We start from the raw sequence: 23365 nt of genomic DNA on the forward strand, positions 1-23365 counted from the left end.
AATAATTAGGCCTCAATTGTAAACATAAGCAGTATAGTTCTCACTTACAGGCTTTCTACACAAATTTTAAGCTGTATAAACAAGAATTCCTAATATTTGAAAGCAAATTCAAGTGAAAACGCTCCTTAAAGTGGAAGGAGTTGTGAATATTATCAGTTTTCTGGTCATTTCACGGCTCTCCTCTGGTAATGCCTGTGATTAAAAACGGCAGGAAATGTAGTAAGAATCTATTTACTTTTACTTCAAGTGTATCTTCCAAGTTTTTAATCATTTATGAAAACTCTAATTGCGTATTTTAAGAGTTTTACCACAATTAGAGAGTGTTCTTACAAGTCTGTACTAGAACCATAAGGATTTTACCTGAGTATACCAAGACGCCAGAATAATTAGGCCTCAATTGTAAACATAAGCAGTATAGTCCTCACTTACAGGCTTTCTACACAAATTTTAAGCTGTATAAACAAGAATTCCTAATATTTGAAAGCAAATTCAAGTGAAAACGCTCCTTAAAGTGGAAGGAGTTGTAAATATTATCAGTTTTCTGGTCATTTCACGGTTCACCACTGGTAATGCCTGTGATTAAAAACGGCAGGAAATGTACTAAGAATCTATTTACTTTTACTTCAAGTGTATCTTCCAAGTTTTTAATCATTTTTGGAAACTCTAATTGCGTATTTTAAGAGTTTTACCACAATTAGAGAGTGTTCTTACAAGTCTGTACTAGAACCATAAAAATTTGACCTGAGTATACCAAGACGACAGAATAATTAGGCCTCAATTGTAAACATAAGCAGTATAGTCCTCACTTACAGGCTTTCTACACAAATTTTAAGCTGTATCAACAAGAATTCCTAATATTTGAAAACAAATTCAAGTGAAAACGCTCCTTAAAGTGGAAGGAGTTGTAAATATTATCAGTTTTCTGGTCATTTCACGGTTCTCCACTGGTAATGCCTGTGATTAAAAACGGCAGGAAATGTACTAAGAATCTATTCACTTTTACTTCAAGTGTATCTTCCAAGTTTTTAATCATTTTTGGAAACTCTAATTGCGTATTTTAAGAGTTTTACCACAATTAGAGAGTGTTCTTACAAGTCTGTACTAGAACCATAAAAATTTGACCTGAGTATACCAAGACGACAGAATAATTAGGCCTCAATTGTAAACATAAGCAGTATAGTCCTCACTTACAGGCTTTCTACACAAATTTTAAGCTGTATAAACAAGAATTCCTAATATTTGAAAACAAATTCAAGTGAAAACGCTCCTTAAAGTGGAAGGAGTTGTAAATATTATCAGTTTTCTGGTCATTTCACGGCTCTCCTCTGGTAATGCCTGTGATTAAAAACGGCAGGAAATGTAGTAAGAATCTATTTACTTTTATTTCAAGTGTATCTTCCAAGTTTCTAATAGTTTCTTGAAACTCTAATTGCGTATTTTAAGAGTTTTACCACAATTAGAGAGTGTTCTTACAAGTATGTACTGCAACCGTAAGGATTTTACCTGAGTCATATCAAAGACGCCAGAATAACTCGGCCTCAATTGTGAAAATAAGCAGTATAGTTCTCACTTACAGCCTTTCTACAGAAATTTTAAGCTGTATCAACAAGAATTCTTAATATTAGAAAGCAAATTCAAGTGAAAACGCTCCGTAAAGTGGCCGGAGTTGTAAATATTATCAGTTTTCTGGTCATTTCACGGCTTTCCACGGGTAATGTCTGTGATTAAAAACGGCAGGATATGTAGTTAGAATCTATTTACTTTTATTTCAAGTGTATCTTCCAAGTTTCTAATCGTTTCTGGAAACTCTAATTGCGTATTTTAAGAGTTTTACCACAAGTAGAGTGTGTTCTTACAAGTATGTACTGGAACCGTAAGGATTTCACGTGAGTCATACCAAAGACGCCAGAATAATTCGGCCTCAATTGTAAACATAAGCAGTATAGTCCTCACTTACCGGCTTTCTACACAAATTTTAAGCTGTATAAACAAGAATTCCTAATATTTGAAAGCAAATTCAACTGAAAACGCTCCCTAAAGTGCCCGGAGTTGTAAATATTATCAGTTTTCCGGTCATTTCACGGCTTTCCACGGGTAATGTCTGTGATTAAAAACGGCAGGAAATGTAGTAAGAATCTATTTACTTTTATTTCAAGTGTATATTCCAAGATTTTAATCATTTTTGGAAACTCTAATTGCGTATTTTAAGAGTTTTACCACAATTAGAGAGTGTTCTTACAAGTCTGTACTAGAACCATAAAAATTTGACCTGAGTATACCAAGACGACAGAATAATTAGGCCTCAATTGTAAACATAAGCAGTATAGTCCTCACTTACAGGCTTTCTACACAAATTTTAAGCTGTATAAACAAGAATTCCTAATATTTGAAAACAAATTCAAGTGAAAACGCTCCTTAAAGTGGAAGGAGTTGTAAATATTATCAGTTTTCTCGTCATTTCACGGCTCTCCTCTGGTAATGCCTGTGATTAAAAACGGCAGGAAATGTAGTAAGAATCTATTTATTTTATTTCAAGTGTATCTTCCAAGTTTCTAATAGTTTCTTGAAACTCTAATTGCGTATTTTAAGAGTTTTACCACAATTAGAGAGTGTTCTTACAAGTATGTACTGCAACCGTAAGGATTTTACCTGAGTCATATCAAAGACGCCAGAATAACTCGGCCTCAATTGTGAACATAAGCAGTATAGTTCTCACTTACAGCCTTTCTACAGAAATTTTAAGCTGTATCAACAAGAATTCTTAATATTAGAAAGCAAATTCAAGTGAAAACGCTCCGTAAAGTGGCCGGAGTTGTAAATATTATCAGTTTTCTGGTCATTTCACGGCTTTCCACGGGTAATGTCTGTGATTAAAAACGGCAGGATATGTAGTTAGAATCTATTTACTTTTATTTCAAGTGTATCTTCCAAGTTTCTAATCGTTTCTGGAAACTCTAATTGCGTATTTTAAGAGTTTTACCACAAGTAGAGTATGTTCTTACAAGTATGTACTGGAACCGTAAGGATTTCACGTGAGTCATACCAAAGACGCCAGAATAATTCGGCCTCAATTGTAAACATAAGCAGTATAGTCCTCACTTACCGGCTTTCTACACAAATTTTAAGCTGTATAAACAAGAATTCCTAATATTTGAAAGCAAATTCAACTGAAAACGCTCCCTAAAGTGCCCGGAGTTGTAAATATTATCAGTTTTCCGGTCATTTCACGGCTTTCCACGGGTAATGTCTGTGATTAAAAACGGCAGGAAATGTAGTAAGAATCTATTTACTTTTATTTCAAGTGTATATTCCAAGATTTTAATCATTTTTGGAAACTCTAATTGCGTATTTTAAGAGTTTTACCACAATTAGAGAGTGTTCTTACAAGTCTGTACTAGAACCATAAAAATTTGACCTGAGTATACCAAGACGACAGAATAATTAGGCCTCAATTGTAAACATAAGCAGTATAGTCCTCACTAACAGGCTTTCTACACAAATTTTAAGCTGTATAAACAAGAATTCCTAATATTTGAAAACAAATTCAAGTGAAAACGCTCCTTAAAGTGGAAGGAGTTGTAAATATTATCAGTTTTCTGGTCATTTCACGGCTCTCCTCTGGTAATGCCTGTGATTAAAAACGGCAGGAAATGTAGTAAGAATCTATTTACTTTTATTTCAAGTGTATCTTCCAAGTTTCTAATAGTTTCTTGAAACTCTAATTGCGTATTTTAAGAGTTTTACCACAATTAGAGAGTGTTCTTACAAGTATGTACTGCAACCGTAAGGATTTTACCTGAGTCATATCAAAGACGCCAGAATAACTCGGCCTCAATTGTGAACATAAGCAGTATAGTTCTCACTTACAGCCTTTCTACAGAAATTTTAAGCTGTATCAACAAGAATTCTTAATATTAGAAAGCAAATTCAAGTGAAAACGCTCCGTAAAGTGGCCGGAGTTGTAAATATTATCAGTTTTCTGGTCATTTCACGGCTTTCCACGGGTAATGTCTGTGATTAAAAACGGCAGGATATGTAGTTAGAATCTATTTACTTTTATTTCAAGTGTATCTTCCAAGTTTCTAATCGTTTCTGGAAACTCTAATTGCGTATTTTAAGAGTTTTACCACAAGTAGAGTGTGTTCTTACAAGTATGTACTGGAACCGTAAGGATTTCACGTGAGTCATACCAAAGACGCCAGAATAATTCGGCCTCAATTGTAAACATAAGCAGTATAGTCCTCACTTACCGGCTTTCTACACAAATTTTAAGCTGTATAAACAAGAATTCCTAATATTTGAAAGCAAATTCAACTGAAAACGCTCCCTAAAGTGCCCGGATTTGTAAATATTATCAGTTTTCCGGTCATTTCACGGCTTTCCACGGGTAATGTCTGTGATTAAAAACGGCAGGAAATGTAGTAAGAATCTATTTACTTTTATTTCAAGTGTATATTCCAAGATTTTAATCATTTTTGGAAACTCTAATTGCGTATTTTAAGAGTTTTACCACAATTAGAGAGTGTTCTTACAAGTCTGTACTAGAACCATAAAAATTTGACCTGAGTATACCAAGACGACAGAATAATTAGGCCTCAATTGTAAACATAAGCAGTATAGTCCTCACTTACAGGCTTTCTACACAAATTTTAAGCTGTATAAACAAGAATTCCTAATATTTGAAAACAAATTCAAGTGAAAACGCTCCTTAAAGTGGAAGGAGTTGTAAATATTATCAGTTTTCTGGTCATTTCACGGCTCTCCTCTGGTAATGCCTGTGATTAAAAACGGCAGGAAATGTAGTAAGAATCTATTTACTTTTATTTCAAGTGTATCTTCCAAGTTTCTAATAGTTTCTTGAAACTCTAATTGCGTATTTTAAGAGTTTTACCACAATTAGAGAGTGTTCTTACAAGTATGTACTGCAACCGTAAGGATTTTACCTGAGTCATATCAAAGACGCCAGAATAACTCGGCCTCAATTGTGAACATAAGCAGTATAGTTCTCACTTACAGCCTTTCTACAGAAATTTTAAGCTGTATCAACAAGAATTCTTAATATTAGAAAGCAAATTCAAGTGAAAACGCTCCGTAAAGTGGCCGGAGTTGTAAATATTATCAGTTTTCTGGTCATTTCACGGCTTTCCACGGGTAATGTCTGTGATTAAAAACGGCAGGATATGTAGTTAGAATCTATTTACTTTTATTTCAAGTGTATCTTCCAAGTTTCTAATCGTTTCTGGAAACTCTAATTGCGTATTTTAAGAGTTTTACCACAAGTAGAGTGTGTTCTTACAAGTATGTACTGGAACCGTAAGGATTTCACGTGAGTCATACCAAAGACCCCAGAATAATTCGGCCTCAATTGTAAACATAAGCAGTATAGTCCTCACTTACCGGCTTTCTACACAAATTTTAAGCTGTATAAACAAGAATTCCTAATATTTGAAAGCAAATTCAACTGAAAACGCTCCCTAAAGTGCCCGGAGTTGTAAATATTATCAGTTTTCCGGTCATTTCACGGCTTTCCACGGGTAATGTCTGTGATTAAAAACGGCAGGAAATGTAGTAAGAATCTATTTACTTTTATTTCAAGTGTATATTCCAAGATTTTAATCATTTTTGGAAACTCTAATTGCGTATTTTAAGAGTTTTACCACAATTAGAGAGTGTTCTTACAAGTCTGTACTAGAACCATAAAAATTTGACCTGAGTATACCAAGACGACAGAATAATTAGGCCTCAATTGTAAACATAAGCAGTATAGTCCTCACTTACAGGCTTTCTACACAAATTTTAAGCTGTATAAACAAGAATTCCTAATATTTGAAAACAAATTCAAGTGAAAACGCTCCTTAAAGTGGAAGGAGTTGTAAATATTATCAGTTTTCTGGTCATTTCACGGCTCTCCTCTGGTAATGCCTGTGATTAAAAACGGCAGGAAATGTAGTAAGAATCTATTTACTTTTATTTCAAGTGTATCTTCCAAGTTTCTAATAGTTTCTTGAAACTCTAATTGCGTATTTTAAGAGTTTTACCACAATTAGAGAGTGTTCTTACAAGTATGTACTAGAACCATAAGGATTTTACCTGAGTCATATCAAAGACGCCAGAATAACTCGGCCTCAATTGTGAACATAAGCAGTATAGTTCTCACTTACAGCCTTTCTACAGAAATTTTAAGCTGTATCAACAAGAATTCTTAATATTAGAAAGCAAGTTCAAGTGAAAACGCTCCGTAAAGTGGCCGGAGTTGTAAATATTATCAGTTTTCTGGTCATTTCACGGCTTTCCACGGGTAATGTCTGTGATTAAAAACGGCAGGATATGTAGTTAGAATCTATTTACTTTTATTTCAAGTGTATCTTCCAAGTTTCTAATCGTTTCTGGAAACTCTAATTGCGTATTTTAAGAGTTTTACCACAAGTAGAGTGTGTTCTTACAAGTATGTACTGGAACCGTAAGGATTTCACGTGAGTCATACCAAAGACGCCAGAATAATTCGGCCTCAATTGTAAACATAAGCAGTATAGTCCTCACTTACCGGCTTTCTACACAAATTTTAAGCTGTATAAACAAGAATTCCTAATATTTGAAAGCAAATTCAACTGAAAACGCTCCCTAAAGTGCCCGGAGTTGTAAATATTATCAGTTTTCCGGTCATTTCACGGCTTTCCACGGGTAATGTCTGTGATTAAAAACGGCAGGAAATGTAGTAAGAATCTATTTACTTTTATTTCAAGTGTATATTCCAAGATTTTAATCATTGTTGGAAACTCTAATTGCGTATTTTAAGAGTTTTGCCACAATTAGAGAGTGTTCTTACAAGTCTGTACTAGAACCGTAAGGATTTTACCTGAGTATACCAAGATGACAGAATAATTAGGCCTCAATTGTAAACATAAGCAGTATAGTCCTCACTTACAGGCTTTCTACACAAATGTTAAGCTGTATCAACAAGAATTCCTAATATTTGAAAGCAAATTCAAGTGAAAACGCTCCTTAAAGTGGAAGGAGTTGTAAATATTATCAGTTTTCTGGTCATTTCACGGTTCTCCACTGGTAATGCCTGTGATTAAAAACGGCAGGAAATGTACTAAGAATCTATTTACTTTTACTTCAAGTGTATCTTCCAAGTTTTTAATCATTTTTGGAAACTCTAATTGCGTATTTTAAGAGTTTTACCACAATTAGAGAGTGTTCTTACAAGTCTGTACTAGAACCATAAAAATTTGACCTGAGTATACCAAGACGACAGAATAATTAGGCCTCAATTGTAAACATAAGCAGTATAGTCCTCACTTACAGGCTTTCTACACAAATTTTAAGCTGTATAAACAAGAATTCCTAATATTTGAAAACAAATTCAAGTGAAAACGCTCCTTAAAGTGGAAGGAGTTGTAAATATTATCAGTTTTCTGGTCATTTCACGGTTCTCCACTGGTAATGCCTGTGATTAAAAACGGCAGGAAATGTACTAAGAATCTATTTACTTTTACTTCAAGTGTATCTTCCAAGTTTTTAATCATTTTTGGAAACTCTAATTGCGTATTTTAAGAGTTTTACCACAATTAGAGAGTGTTCTTACAAGTCTGTACTAGAACCATAAAAATTTGACCTGAGTATACCAAGACGACAGAATAATTAGGCCTCAATTGTAAACATAAGCAGTATAGTCCTCACTTACAGGCTTTCTACACAAATTTTAAGCTGTATAAACAAGAATTCCTAATATTTGAAAACAAATTCAAGTGAAAACGCTCCTTAAAGTGGAAGGAGTTGTAAATATTATCAGTTTTCTGGTCATTTCACGGCTCTCCTCTGGTAATGCCTGTGATTAAAAACGGCAGGAAATGTAGTAAGAATCTATTTACTTTTATTTCAAGTGTATCTTCCAAGTTTCTAATAGTTTCTTGAAACTCTAATTGCGTATTTTAAGAGTTTTACCACAATTTGAGAGTGTTCTTACAAGTATGTACTGCAACCGTAAGGATTTTACCTGAGTCATATCAAAGACGCCAGAATAATTCGGCCTCAATTGTAAACGTAAGCAGTATAGTCCTCACTTACAGCCTTTCTACACAAAGTTTAAGCTGTATAAACAAGAATTCTTAATATTAGAAAGCAAATTCAAGTGAAAACGCTCCCTAAAGTGCCCGGAGTTGTACATATTATCAGTTTTCTGGACATTTCACGGCTTTCCACTGGTAATGCCTGTGATTAAAAACGGCAGGAAATGTAGTAAGAATCTATTTACTTTTACTTCAAGTGTATCTTCCAAGTTTTTAATCATTTATGGAAACTCTAATTGCGTATTTTAAGAGTTTTACCACAATTAGAGAGTGTTTTTACAAGTCTGTACTAGAACCATAAGGATTTTACCTGAGTATACCAAGACGCCAGAATAATTAGGCCTCAATTGTAAACATAAGCAGTATAGTCCTCACTTACAGGCTTTCTACACAAATTTTAAGCTGTATAAACAAGAATTCCTAATATTTGAAAGCAAATTCAAGTGAAAACGCTCCCTAAAGTGCCCGGAGTTGTAAATATTACCAGTTTTCTGGTCATTTCACGGCTTTCCACGGGTAATGTCTGTGATTAAAAACGGCAGGATATGTAGTTAGAATCTATTTACTTTTATTTCAAGTGTATCTTCCAAGTTTCTAATAGTTTCTGGAAACTCTAATTGCGTATTTTAAGAGTTTTACCACAAGTAGAGTGTGTTCTTACAAGTATGTACTGGAACCGTAAGGATTTCACCTGAGTCATACCAAAGACGCCAGAATAATTCGGCCTCAATTGTAAACATAAGCAGTATAGTCCTCAATTACAGCCTTTCTACACAAATTTTGAGCTGTATAAACACGAATTCCTAATATTTGAAAGCAAATTCAACTGAAAACGCTCCCTAAAGTGCCCGGAGTTGTAAATATTATCAGTTTTCTGGTCATTCCACGGCTTTCCACGGGTAATGTCTGTGATTAAAAACGGCAGGAAATGTAGTAAGAATCTATTTACTTTTATTTCAAGTGTATCTTCCAAGTTTTTAATCATTTCTGGAAACTCTAATTGCGTATTATAACAGTATTTCCACAATTAGAGAGCGTTCTAACAAGTCTGTACTGGAACCGTAAGGATTTCACCTGAGTCATACCAAAGACGCCAGAATAATTCGGCCTCAATTGTAAACATAAGCAGTATAGTCCTCACTTACCGGCTTTCTACACAAATTTTAAGCTGTATAAACAAGAATTCCTAATATTTGAAAGCAAATTCAACTGAAAACGCTCCCTAAAGTCCCCGGAGTTGTAAATATTATCAGTTTTCCGGTCATTTCACGGCTTTCCACGGGTAATGTCTGTGATTAAAAACGGCAGGAAATGTAGTAAGAATCTATTTACTTTTATTTCAAGTGTATATTCCAAGATTTTAATCATTTTTGGAAACTGTAATTGCGTATTTTAAGAGTTTTGCCACAATTAGAGAGTGTTCTTACAAGTCTGTACTAGAACCGTAAGTATTTTACCTGAGTATACCAAGATGACAGAATAATTAGGCCTCAATTGTAAACATAAGCAGTATAGTCCTCACTTACAGGCTTTCTACACAAATTTTAAGCTGTATCAACAAGAATTCCTAATATTTGAAAGCAAATTCAAGTGAAAACGCTCCTTAAAGTGGAAGGAGTTGTAAATATTATCAGTTTTCTGGTCATTTCACGGCTCTCCTCTGGTAATGCCTGTGATAAAAACTTCAGGAAATGTAGTAAGAATCTATTTACTCTTATTTCAAGTGTATCTTCCAAGTTTCTAATAGTTTCTTGAAACTCTAATTGCGTATTTTCAGAGTTTTACCACAATTAGAGAGTGTTCTTACAAGTATGTACTGCAACCGTAAGGATTTTACCTGAGTCATATCAAAGACGCCACAATAATTCGGCCTCAATTGTAAACATAAGCAGTATAGTCCTCACTTACAGCCTTTCTACACAAAGTTTAAGCTGTATAAACAAGAATTCTTAATATTAGAAAGCAAATTCAAGTGAAAACGCTCCCTAAAGTGCCCGGAGTTGTAAATATTACCAGTTTTCTGGTCATTTCACGGCTTTCCACGGGTAATGTCTGTGATTAAAAACGGCAGGATATGTAGTTAGAATCTATTTACTTTTATTTCAAGTGTATCTTCCAAATTTCTAATAGTTTCTGGAAACTCTAATTGCGTATTTTAAGAGTTTTACCACAAGTAGAGTGTGTTCTTACAAGTATGTACTGGAACCGTAAGGATTTCACCTGAGTCATACCAAAGACGCCAGAATAATTCGGCCTCAATTGTAAACATAAGCAGTATAGTCCTCAATTACAGCCTTTCTACACAAATTTTGAGCTGTATAAACAAGAATTCCTAATATTTGAAAGCAAATTCAACTGAAAACGCTCCCTAAAGTGCCCGGAGTTGTAAATATTATCAGTTTTCTGGTCATTCCACGGCTTTCCACGGGTAATGTCTGTGATTAAAAACGGCAGGAAATGTAGTAAGAATCTATTTACTTTTATTTCAAGTGTATCTTCCAAGTTTTTAATCATTTCTGGAAACTCTAATTGCGTATTATAACAGTATTTCCACAATTAGAGAGCGTTCTAACAAGTCTGTACTGGAACCGTAAGGATTTCACCTGAGTCATACCAAAGACGCCAGAATAATTCGGCCTCAATTGTAAACATAAGCAGTATAGTCCTCACTTACCGGCTTTCTACACAAATTTTAAGCTGTATAAACAAGAATTCCTAATATTTGAAAGCAAATTCAACTGAAAACGCTCCCTAAAGTCCCCGGAGTTGTAAATATTATCAGTTTTCCGGTCATTTCACGGCTTTCCACAGGTAATGTCTGTGATTAAAAACGGCAGGAAATGTAGTAAGAATCTATTTACTTTTATTTCAAGTGTATATTCCAAGATTTTAATCATTTTTGGAAACTGTAATTGCGTATTTTAAGAGTTTTGCCACAATTAGAGAGTGTTCTTACAAATCTGTACTAGAACCGTAAGTATTTTACCTGAGTATACCAAGATGACAGAATAATTAGGCCTCAATTGTAAACATAAGCAGTATAGTCCTCACTTACAGGCTTTCTACACAAATTTTAAGCTGTATCAACAAGAATTCCTAATATTTGAAAGCAAATTCAAGTGAAAACGCTCCTTAAAGTGGAAGGAGTTGTAAATATTATCAGTTTTCTGGTCATTTCACGGCTCTCCTCTGGTAATGCCTGTGATAAAAACTTCAGGAAATGTAGTAAGAATCTATTTACTCTTATTTCAAGTGTATCTTCCAAGTTTCTAATAGTTTCTTGAAACTCTAATTGCGTATTTTCAGAGTTTTACCACAATTAGAGAGTGTTCTTACAAGTATGTACTGCAACCGTAAGGATTTTACCTGAGTCATATCAAAGACGCCACAATAATTCGGCCTCAATTGTAAACATAAGCAGTATAGTCCTCACTTACAGCCTTTCTACACAAAGTTTAAGCTGTATAAACAAGAATTCTTAATATTAGAAAGCAAATTCAAGTGAAAACGCTCCCTAAAGTGCCCGGAGTTGTAAATATTATCAGTTTTCTGGACATTTCACGGCTTTCCACTGGTAATGCCTGTGATTAAAAACGGCAGGAAATGTAGTAAGAATCTATTTACTTTTACTTCAAGTGTATCTTCCAAGTTTTTAATCATTTATGGAAACTCTAATTGCGTATTTTAAGAGTTTTACCACAATTAGAGAGTGTTCTTACAAGTCTGTACTAGAACCATAAGGATTTTACCTGAGTATACCAAGACGCCAGAATAATTAGGCCTCAATTGTAAACATAAGCAGTATAGTCCTCACTTACAGGCTTTCTACACAAATTTTAAGCTGTATAAACAAGAATTCCTAATATTTGAAAGCAAATTCAAGTGAAAACGCTCCTTAAAGTGGAAGGAGTTGTAAATATTATCAGTTTTCTGGTCATTTCACGGTTCTCCACTGGTAATGCCTGTGATTAAAAACGGCAGGAAATGTACTAAGAATCTATTTACTTTTACTTCAAGTGTATCTTCCAAGTTTTTAATCATTTTTGGAAACTCTAATTGCGTATTTTCAGAGTTTTACCACAATTAGAGAGTGTTCTTACAAGTCTGTACTAGAACCATAAAAATTTGACCTGAGTATACCAAGACGACAGAATAATTAGGCCTCAATTGTAAACATAAGCAGTATAGTCCTCACTTACAGGCTTTCTACACAAATTTTAAGCTGTATAAACAAGAATTCCTAATATTTGAAAACAAATTCAAGTGAAAACGCTCCTTAAAGTGGAAGGAGTTGTAAATATTATCAGTTTTCTGGTCATTTCACGGTTCTCCACTGGTAATGCCTGTGATTAAAAACGGCAGGAAATATACTAAGAATCTATTTACTTTTACTTCAAGTGTATCTTCCAAGTTTTTAATCATTTTTGGAAACTCTAATTGCGTATTTTAAGAGTTTTACCACAATTAGAGAGTGTTCTTACAAGTCTGTACTAGAACCATAAAAATTTGACCTGAGTATACCAAGACGACAGAATAATTAGGCCTCAATTGTAAACATAAGCAGTATAGTCCTCACTTACAGGCTTTCTACACAAATTTTAAGCTGTATAAACAAGAATTCCTAATATTTGAAAGCAAATTCAAGTGAAAACGCTCCGTAAATTGGCCGGAGTTGTAAATATTATCAGTTTTCTGGTCATTTCACGGCTCTCCTCTGGTAGTGCCTGTGATTAAAAACGGCAGGAAATGTAGTAAGAATCTATTTACTTTAATTTCAAGTGTATATTCCAAGATTTTAATCATTTCTGGAAACTGTAATTGCGTATTTTAAGAGTTTTGCCACAATTAGAGAGTGATCTTACAAGTCTGTACTAGAACCGTAAGGATTTTACCTGAGTATACCAAGATGACAGAATAATTAGGCCTCAATTGTAAACATAAGCAGTATAGTTCTCACTTACAGGCTTTCTACACAAATTTTAAGCTGTATAAACAAGAATTCCTAATATTTGAAAGCAAATTCAAGTGAAAACGCTCCTTAAAGTGGAAGGAGTTGTAAATATTATCAGTTTTCTGGTCATTTCACGGCTCTCCTCTGGTAATGCCTGTGATTAAAAACGGCAGGAAATGTAGTAAGAATCTATTTACTTTTATTTCAAGTGTATCTTCCAAGTTTCTAATAGTTTCTTGAAACTCTAATTGCGTATTTTAAGAGTTTTACCACAATTAGAGAGTGTTCTTACAAGTATGTACTGCAACCATAAGGATTTTACCTGCGTCATATCAAAGACGCCAGAATAATTCGGCCTCAATTGTAAACATAAGCAGTATAGTCCTCACTTACAGCCTTTCTACACAAAGTTTAAGCTGTATAAACAAGAATTCTTAATATTAGAAAGCAAATTCAAGTGAAAACGCTCCCTAAAGTGCCCGGAGTTGTACATATTATCAGTTTTCTGGACATTTCACGGCTTTCCACTGGTAATGCCTGTGATTAAAAACGGCAGGAAATGTAGTAAGAATCTATTTACTTTTACTTCAAGTGTATCTTCCAACTTTTTAATCATTTATGGAAACTCTAATTGCGTATTTTAAGAGTTTTACCACAATTAGAGAGTGTTCTTACAAGTCTGTACTAGAACCATAAGGATTTTACCTGAGTATACCAAGACGCCAGAATAATTAGGCCTCAATTGTAAACATAAGCAGTATAGTCCTCACTTACAGGCTTTCTACACAAATTTTAAGCTGTATAAACAAGAATTCCTAATATTTGAAAGCAAATTCAAGTGAAAACGCTCCTTAAAGTGGAAGGAGTTGTAAATATTATCAGTTTTCTGGTCATTTCACGGTTCTCCACTGGTAATGCCTGTGATTAAAAACGGCAGGAAATGTACTAAGAATCTATTTACTTTTACTTCAAGTGTATCTTCCAAGTTTTTAATCATTTTTGGAAACTCTAATTGCGTATTTTAAGAGTTTTACCACAATTAGAGAGTGTTCTTACAAGTCTGTACTAGAACCATAAAAATTTGACCTGAGTATACCAAGACGACAGAATAATTAGGCCTCAATTGTAAACATAAGCAGTATAGTCCTCACTTACAGGCTTTCTACACAAATTTTAAGCTGTATAAACAAGAATTCCTAATATTTGAAAACAAATTCAAGTGAAAACGCTCCTTAAAGTGGAAGGAGTTGTAAATATTATCAGTTTTCTGGTCATTTCACGGCTCTCCTCTGGTAATGCCTGTGATTAAAAACGGCAGGAAATGTAGTAAGAATCTATTTACTTTTATTTCAAGTGTATCTTCCAAGTTTCTAATAGTTTCTTGAAACTCTAATTGCGTATTTTAAGAGTTTTACCACAATTAGAGAGTGTTCTTACAAGTATGTACTGCAACCGTAAGGATTTTACCTGAGTCATATCAAAGACGCCAGAATAATTCGGCCTCAATTGTAAACATAAGCAGTATAGTCCTCACTTACAGCCTTTCTACAGAAATTTTAAGCTGTATCAACAAGAATTCTTAATATTAGAAAGCAAATTCAAGTGAAAACGCTCCGTAAATTGGCCGGAGTTGTAAATATTATCAGTTTTCTGGTCATTTCACGGCTCTCCTCTGGTAGTGCCTGTGATTAAAAACGGCAGGAAATGTAGTAAGAATCTATTTACTTTTATTTCAAGTGTATATTCCAAGATTTTAATCATTTCTGGAAACTGTAATTGCGTATTTTAAGAGTTTTGCCACAATTAGAGAGTGATCTTACAAGTCTGTACTAGAACCGTAAGGATTTTACCTGAGTATACCAAGATGACAGAATAATTAGGCCTCAATTGTAAACATAAGCAGTATAGTTCTCACTTACAGGCTTTCTACACAAATTTTAAGCTGTATAAACAAGAATTCCTAATATTTGAAAGCAAATTCAAGTGAAAACGCTCCTTAAAGTGGAAGGAGTTGTAAATATTATCAGTTTTCTGGTCATTTCACGGCTCTCCTCTGGTAATGCCTGTGATTAAAAACGGCAGGAAATGTAGTAAGAATCTATTTACTTTTATTTCAAGTGTATCTTCCAAGTTTCTAATAGTTTCTTGAAACTCTAATTGCCTATTTTAAGAGTTTTACCACAATTAGAGAGTGTTCTTACAAGTATGTACTGCAACCGTAAGGATTTTACCTGAGTCATATCAAAGACGCCAGAATAATTCGGCCTCAATTGTAAACATAAGCAGTATAGTCCTCACTTACAGCCTTTCTACACAAAGTTTAAGCTGTATAAACAAGAATTCTTAATATTAGAAAGCAAATTCAAGTGAAAACGCTCCCTAAAGTGCCCGGAGTTGTACATATTATCAGTTTTCTGGTCATTCCACGGCTTTCCACGGGTAATGTCTGTGATTAAAAACGGCAGGAAATGTAGTAAGAATCTATTTACTTTTATTTCAAGTGTATCTTCCACGTTTTTAATCATTTCTGGAAACTCTAATTGCGTATTATAACAGTATTTCCACAATTAGAGAGCGTTCTAACAAGTCTGTACTGGAACCGTAAGGATTTCACCTGAGTCATACCAAAGACGCCAGAATAATTCGGCCTCAATTGTAAACATAAGCAGTATAGTCCTCACTTACCGGCTTTCTACACAAATTTTAAGCTGTATAAACAAGAATTCCTAATATTTGAAAGCAAATTCAACTGAAAACGCTCCCTAAAGTGCCCGGAGTTGTAAATATTATCAGTTTTCCGGTCATTTCACGGCTTTCCACGGGTAATGTCTGTGATTAAAAACGGCAGGAAATGTAGTAAGAATCTATTTACTTTTATTTCAAGTGTATATTCCAAGATTTTAATCATTTTTGGAAACTGTAATTGCGTATTTTAAGAGTTTTGCCACAATTAGAGAGTGTTCTTACAAGTCTGTACTAGAACCGTAAGGATTTTACCTGAGTATACCAAGATGACAGAATAATTAGGCCTCAATTGTAAACATAAGCAGTATAGTCCTCACTTACAGCCTTTCTACACAAAGTTTAAGCTGTATAAACAATAATTCTTAATATTAGAAAGCAAATTCAAGTGAAAACGCTCCCTAAAGTGCCCGGAGTTGTAAATATTATCAGTTTTCTGGACATTTCACGGCTTTCCACTGGTTATGCCTGTGATTAAAAACGGCAGGAAATGTAGTAAGAATCTATTTACTTTTACTTCAAGTGTATCTTCCAAGTTTTTAATCATTTATGGAAACTCTAATTGCGTATTTTAAGAGTTTTACCACAATTAGAGAGTGTTCTTACAAGTCTGTACTAGAACCATAAGGATTTTACCTGAGTATACCAAGACGCCAGAATAATTAGGCCTCAATTGTAAACATAAGCAGTATAGTCCTCACTTACAGGCTTTCTACACAAATTTTAAGCTGTATAAACAAGAATTCCTAATATTTGAAAGCAAATTCAAGTGAAAACGCTCCTTAAAGTGGAAGGAGTTGTAAATATTATCAGTTTTCTGGTCATTTCACGGTTCTCCACTGGTAATGCCTGTGATTAAAAACGGCAGGAAATGTACTAAGAATCTATTTACTTTTACTTCAAGTGTATCTTCCAAGTTTTTAATCATTTTTGGAAACTCTAATTGCGTATTTTAAGAGTTTTACCACAATTAGAGAGTGTTCTTACAAGTCTGTACTAGAACCATAAGGATTTTACCTGAGTATACCAAGACGACAGAATAATTAGGCCTCAATTGTAAACATAAGCAGTATAGTCCTCACTTACAGGCTTTCTACACAAATTTTAAGCTGTATAAACAAGAATTCCTAATATTTGAAAACAAATTCAAGTGAAAACGCTCCTTAAAGTGGAAGGAGTTGTAAATATTATCAGTTTTCTGGTCATTTCACGGTTCTCCACTGGTAATGCCTGTGATTAAAAACGGTAGGAAATGTACTAAGAATCTATTTACTTTTACTTCAAGTGTATCTTCCAAGTTTTTAATCATTTTTGGAAACTCTAATTGCGTATTTTAAGAGTTTTACCACAATTAGAGAGTGTTCTTACAAGTCTGTACTGGAACCATAAAAATTTGACCTGAGTATACCAAGACGACAGAATAATTAGGCCTCAATTGTAAACATAAGCAGTATAGTCCTCACTTACAGGCTTTCTACACAAATTTTAAGCTGTATAAACAAGAATTCCTAATATTTGAAAACAAATTCAAGTGAAAACGCTCCTTAAAGTGGAAGGAGTTGTAAATATTATCAGTTTTCTGGTCATTTCACGGCTCTCCTCTGGTAATGCCTGTGATTAAAAACGGCAGGAAATGTAGTAAGAATCTATTTACTTTTATTTCAAGTGTATCTTCCAAGTTTCTAATAGTTTCTTGAAACTCTAATTGCGTATTTTAAGAGTTTTACCACAATTAGAGAGTGTTCTTACAAGTATGTACTGCAACCGTAAGGATTTTACCTGAGTCATATCAAAGACGCCAGAATAATTCGGCCTCAATTGTAAACATAAGCAGTATAGTTCTCACTTACAGCCTTTCTACAGAAATTTTAAGCTGTATCAACAAGAATTCTTAATATTAGAAAGCAAATTCAAGTGAAAACGCTCCGTAAATTGGCCGGAGTTGTAAATATTATCAGTTTTCTGGTCATTTCACGGCTCTCCTCTGGTAGTACCTGTGATTAAAAACGGCAGGAAATGTAGTAAGAATCTATTTACTTTTATTTCAAGTGTATATTCCAAGATTTTAATCATTTCTGGAAACTGTAATTGCGTATTTTAAGAGTTTTGCCACAATTAGAGAGTGTTCTTACAAGTCTGTACTAGAACCGTAAGTATTTTACCTGAGTATACCAAGATGACAGAATAATTAGGCCTCAATTGTAAACATAAGCAGTATAGTCCTCACTTACAGGCTTTCTACACAAATTTTAAGCTGTATCAACAAGAATTCCTAATATTTGAAAGCAAATTCAAGTGAAAACGCTCCTTAAAGTGGAAGGAGTTGTAAATATTATCAGTTTTCTGGTCATTTCACGGCTCTCCTCTGGTAATGCCTGTGATAAAAACTTCAGGAAATGTAGTAAGAATCTATTTACTCTTATTTCAAGTGTATCTTCCAAGTTTCTAATAGTTTCTTGAAACTCTAATTGCGTATTTTAAGAGTTTTACCACAATTAGAGAGTGTTCTTACAAGTATGTACTGCAACCGTAAGGATTTTACCTGAGTCATATCAAAGACGCCACAATAATTCGGCCTCAATTGTAAACATAAGCAGTATAGTCCTCACTTACAGCCTTTCTACACAAAGTTTAAGCTGTATAAACAAGAATTCTTAATATTAGAAAGCAAATTCAAGTGAAAACGCTCCCTAAAGTGCCCGGAGTTGTAAATATTACCAGTTTTCTGGTCATTTCACGGCTTTCCACGGGTAATGTCTGTGATTAAAAACGGCAGGATATGTAGTTAGAATCTATTTACTTTTATTTCAAGTGTATCTTCCAAGTTTCTAATAGTTTCTGGAAACTCTAATTGCGTATTTTAAGAGTTTTACCACAAGTAGAGTGTGTTCTTACAAGTATGTACTGGAACCGTAAGGATTTCACCTGAGTCATACCAAAGACGCCAGAATAATTCGGCCTCAATTGTAAACATAAGCAGTATAGTCCTCAATTACAGCCTTTCTACACAAATTTTGAGCTGTATAAACAAGAATTCCTAATATTTGAAAGCAAATTCAACTGAAAACGCTCCCTAAAGTGCCCGGAGTTGTAAATATTATCAGTTTTCTGGTCATTCCACGGCTTTCCACGGGTAATGTCTGTGATTAAAAACGGCAGGAAATGTAGTAAGAATCTATTTACTTTTATTTCAAGTGTATCTTCCAAGTTTTTAATCATTTCTGGAAACTCTAATTGCGTATTATAACAGTATTTCCACAATTAGAGAGCGTTCTAACAAGTCTGTACTGGAACCGTAAGGATTTCACCTGAGTCATACCAAAGACGCCAGAATAATTCGGCCTCAATTGTAAACATAAGCAGTATAGTCCTCACTTACCGGCTTTCTACACAAATTTTAAGCTGTATAAACAAGAATTCCTAATATTTGAAAGCAAATTCAACTGAAAACGCTCCCTAAAGTCCCCGGAGTTGTAAATATTATCAGTTTTCCGGTCATTTCACGGCTTTCCACAGGTAATGTCTGTGATTAAAAACGGCAGGAAATGTAGTAAGAATCTATTTACTTTTATTTCAAGTGTATATTCCAAGATTTTAATCATTTTTGGAAACTGTAATTGCGTATTTTAAGAGTTTTGCCACAATTAGAGAGTGTTCTTACAAGTCTGTACTAGAACCGTAAGTATTTTACCTGAGTATACCAAGATGACAGAATAATTAGGCCTCAATTGTAAACATAAGCAGTATAGTCCTCACTTACAGGCTTTCTACACAAATTTTAAGCTGTATCAACAAGAATTCCTAATATTTGAAAGCAAATTCAAGTGAAAACGCTCCTTAAAGTGGAAGGAGTTGTAAATATTATCAGTTTTCTGGTCATTTCACGGCTCTCCTCTGGTAATGCCTGTGATAAAAACTTCAGGAAATGTAGTAAGAATCTATTTACTCTTATTTCAAGTGTATCTTCCAAGTTTCTAATAGTTTCTTGAAACTCTAATTGCGTATTTTCAGAGTTTTACCACAATTAGAGAGTGTTCTTACAAGTATGTACTGCAACCGTAAGGATTTTACCTGAGTCATATCAAAGACGCCACAATAATTCGGCCTCAATTGTAAACATAAGCAGTATAGTCCTCACTTACAGCCTTTCTACACAAAGTTTAAGCTGTATAAACAAGAATTCTTAATATTAGAAAGCAAATTCAAGTGAAAACGCTCCCTAAAGTGCCCGGAGTTGTAAATATTATCAGTTTTCTGGACATTTCACGGCTTTCCACTGGTAATGCCTGTGATTAAAAACGGCAGGAAATGTAGTAAGAATCTATTTACTTTTACTTCAAGTGTATCTTCCAAGTTTTTAATCATTTATGGAAACTCTAATTGCGTATTTTAAGAGTTTTACCACAATTAGAGAGTGTTCTTACAAGTCTGTACTAGAACCATAAGGATTTTACCTGAGTATACCAAGACGCCAGAATAATTAGGCCTCAATTGTAAACATAAGCAGTATAGTCCTCACTTACAGGCTTTCTACACAAATTTTAAGCTGTATAAACAAGAATTCCTAATATTTGAAAGCAAATTCAAGTGAAAACGCTCCTTAAAGTGGAAGGAGTTGTAAATATTATCAGTTTTCTGGTCATTTCACGGTTCTCCACTGGTAATGCCTGTGATTAAAAACGGCAGGAAATGTACTAAGAATCTATTTACTTTTACTTCAAGTGTATCTTCCAAGTTTTTAATCATTTTTGGAAACTCTAATTGCGTATTTTCAGAGTTTTACCACAATTAGAGAGTGTTCTTACAAGTCTGTACTAGAACCATAAAAATTTGACCTGAGTATACCAAGACGACAGAATAATTAGGCCTCAATTGTAAACATAAGCAGTATAGTCCTCACTTACAGGCTTTCTACACAAATTTTAAGCTGTATAAACAAGAATTCCTAATATTTGAAAACAAATTCAAGTGAAAACGCTCCTTAAAGTGGAAGGAGTTGTAAATATTATCAGTTTTCTGGTCATTTCACGGTTCTCCACTGGTAATGCCTGTGATTAAAAACGGCAGGAAATATACTAAGAATCTATTTACTTTTACTTCAAGTGTATCTTCCAAGTTTTTAATCATTTTTGGAAACTCTAATTGCGTATTTTAAGAGTTTTACCACAATTAGAGAGTGTTCTTACAAGTCTGTACTAGAACCATAAAAATTTGACCTGAGTATACCAAGACGACAGAATAATTAGGCCTCAATTGTAAACATAAGCAGTATAGTCCTCACTTACAGGCTTTCTACACAAATTTTAAGCTGTATAAACAAGAATTCCTAATATTTGAAAGCAAATTCAAGTGAAAACGCTCCTTAAAGTGGAAGGAGTTGTAAATATTATCAGTTTTCTGGTCATTTCACGGCTCTCCTCTGGTAATGCCTGTGATTAAAAACGGCAGGAAATGTAGTAAGAATCTATTTACTTTTATTTCAAGTGTATCTTCCAAGTTTCTAATAGTTTCTTGAAACTCTAATTGCGTATTTTAAGAGTTTTACCACAATTAGAGAGTGTTCTTACAAGTATGTACTGCAACCGTAAGGATTTTACCTGAGTCATATCAAAGACGCCAGAATAATTCGGCCTCAATTGTAAACATAAGCAGTATAGTTCTCACTTACAGCCTTTCTACAGAAATTTTAAGCTGTATCAACAAGAATTCTTAATATTAGAAAGCAAATTCAAGTGAAAACGCTCCGTAAATTGGCCGGAGTTGTAAATATTATCAGTTTTCTGGTCATTTCACGGCTCTCCTCTGGTAGTACCTGTGATTAAAAACGGCAGGAAATGTAGTAAGAATCTATTTACTTTTATTTCAAGTGTATATTCCAAGATTTTAATCATTTCTGGAAACTGTAATTGCGTATTTTAAGAGTTTTGCCACAATTAGAGAGTGTTCTTACAAGTATGTACTGCAACCGTAAGGATTTTACCTGAGTATACCAAGATGACAGAATAATTAGGCCTCAATTGTAAACATAAGCAGTATAGTCCTCACTTACAGGCTTTCTACACAAATTTTAAGCTGTATCAACAAGAATTCCTAATATTTGAAAGCAAATTCAAGTGAAAACGCTCCTTAAAGTGGAAGGAGTTGTAAATATTATCAGTTTTCTGGTCATTTCACGGCTCTCCTCTGGTAATGCCTGTGATAAAAACTTCAGGAAATGTAGTAAGAATCTATTTACTCTTATTTCAAGTGTATCTTCCAAGTTTCTAATAGTTTCTTGAAACTCTAATTGCGTATTTTCAGAGTTTTACCACAATTAGAGAGTGTTCTTACAGGTATGTACTGCAACCGTAAGGATTTTACCTGAGTCATATCAAAGACGCCACAATAATTCGGCCTCAATTGTAAACATAAGCAGTATAGTCCTCACTTACAGCCTTTCTACACAAAGTTTAAGCTGTATAAACAAGAATTCTTAATATTAGAAAGCAAATTCAAGTGAAAACGCTCCCTAAAGTGCCCGGAGTTGTAAATATTACCAGTTTTCTGGTCATTTCACGGCTTTCCACGGGTAATGTCTGTGATTAAAAACGGCAGGATATGTAGTTAGAATCTATTTACTTTTATTTCAAGTGTATCTTCCAAGTTTCTAATAGTTTCTGGAAACTCTAATTGCGTATTTTAAGAGTTTTACCACAAGTAGAGTGTGTTCTTACAAGTATGTACTGGAACCGTAAGGATTTCACATGAGTCATACCAAAGACGCCAGAATAATTCGGCCTCAATTGTAAACATAAGCAGTATAGTCCTCAATTACAGCCTTTCTACACAAATTTTGAGCTGTATAAACAAGAATTCCTAATATTTGAAAGCAAATTCAACTGAAAACGCTCCCTAAAGTGCCCGGAGTTGTAAATATTATCAGTTTTCTGGTCATTCCACGGCTTTCCACGGGTAATGTCTGTGATTAAAAACGGCAGGAAATGTAGTAAGAATCTATTTACTTTTATTTCAAGTGTATCTTCCAAGTTTTTAATCATTTCTGGAAACTCTAATTGCGTATTATAACAGTATTTCCACAATTAGAGAGCGTTCTAACAAGTCTGTACTGGAACCGTAAGGATTTCACCTGAGTCATACCAAAGACGCCAGAATAATTCGGCCTCAATTGTAAACATAAGCAGTATAGTCCTCACTTACCGGCTTTCTACACAAATTTTAAGCTGTATAAACAAGAATTCCTAATATTTGAAAGCAAATTCAACTGAAAACGCTCCCTAAAGTCCCCGGAGTTGTAAATATTATCAGTTTTCCGGTCATTTCACGGCTTTCCACAGGTAATGTCTGTGATTAAAAACGGCAGGAAATGTAGTAAGAATCTATTTACTTTTATTTCAAGTGTATATTCCAAGATTTTAATCATTTTTGGAAACTGTAATTGCGTATTTTAAGAGTTTTGCCACAATTAGAGAGTGTTCTTACAAGTCTGTACTAGAACCGTAAGTATTTTACCTGAGTATACCAAGATGACAGAATAATTAGGCCTCAATTGTAAACATAAGCAGTATAGTCCTCACTTACAGGCTTTCTACACAAATTTTAA

This window comes from Myotis nattereri, assembly GCF_964212035.1.
Source record: "Myotis nattereri genome assembly, chromosome: X".
NCBI lineage: Eukaryota > Metazoa > Chordata > Mammalia > Chiroptera > Vespertilionidae > Myotis > Myotis nattereri.